A 403-nucleotide genomic window follows, 5' to 3' on the forward strand; every position below is an offset into this window, starting at 1 on the left:
CTGGTGGATAATGATTTGGATTAGAATTGGACTGAAACCTGTCATGCTATGGTTTTCGTATGTATAATGCTTAGAAATCTCTTGCACAGGTTTTTAGCCTTACAAGAACACCCTTAGTCTAAAGCTTCCATTGATCGCCGCCTATATGCTTGATATCAAACTGACGAGGTGGATATCTAACCCGGAATCAGTTTTTACTAATCCAAGAGCATTGACAGCTCACGAAAAAAACATCAATCTATTATTCTCTATAATTACATAAGATGCAAAAATACTCATACTCTGAAATCGCAGATAAACTTCAATCGACCACACGGAAAAAACTATGAATGGTGAAAGTAGTTCATTATTATAATAGCTCATATTAATTCATTTCAAGCTAAAAAATTACCATTACTTCATT

Source organism: Ctenocephalides felis, unplaced genomic scaffold, assembly GCF_003426905.1.
Source record: "Ctenocephalides felis isolate EL2017-DRISC unplaced genomic scaffold, ASM342690v1 CF-g0.4_SCAFFOLD_01170, whole genome shotgun sequence".
Taxonomy (NCBI): domain Eukaryota; kingdom Metazoa; phylum Arthropoda; class Insecta; order Siphonaptera; family Pulicidae; genus Ctenocephalides; species Ctenocephalides felis.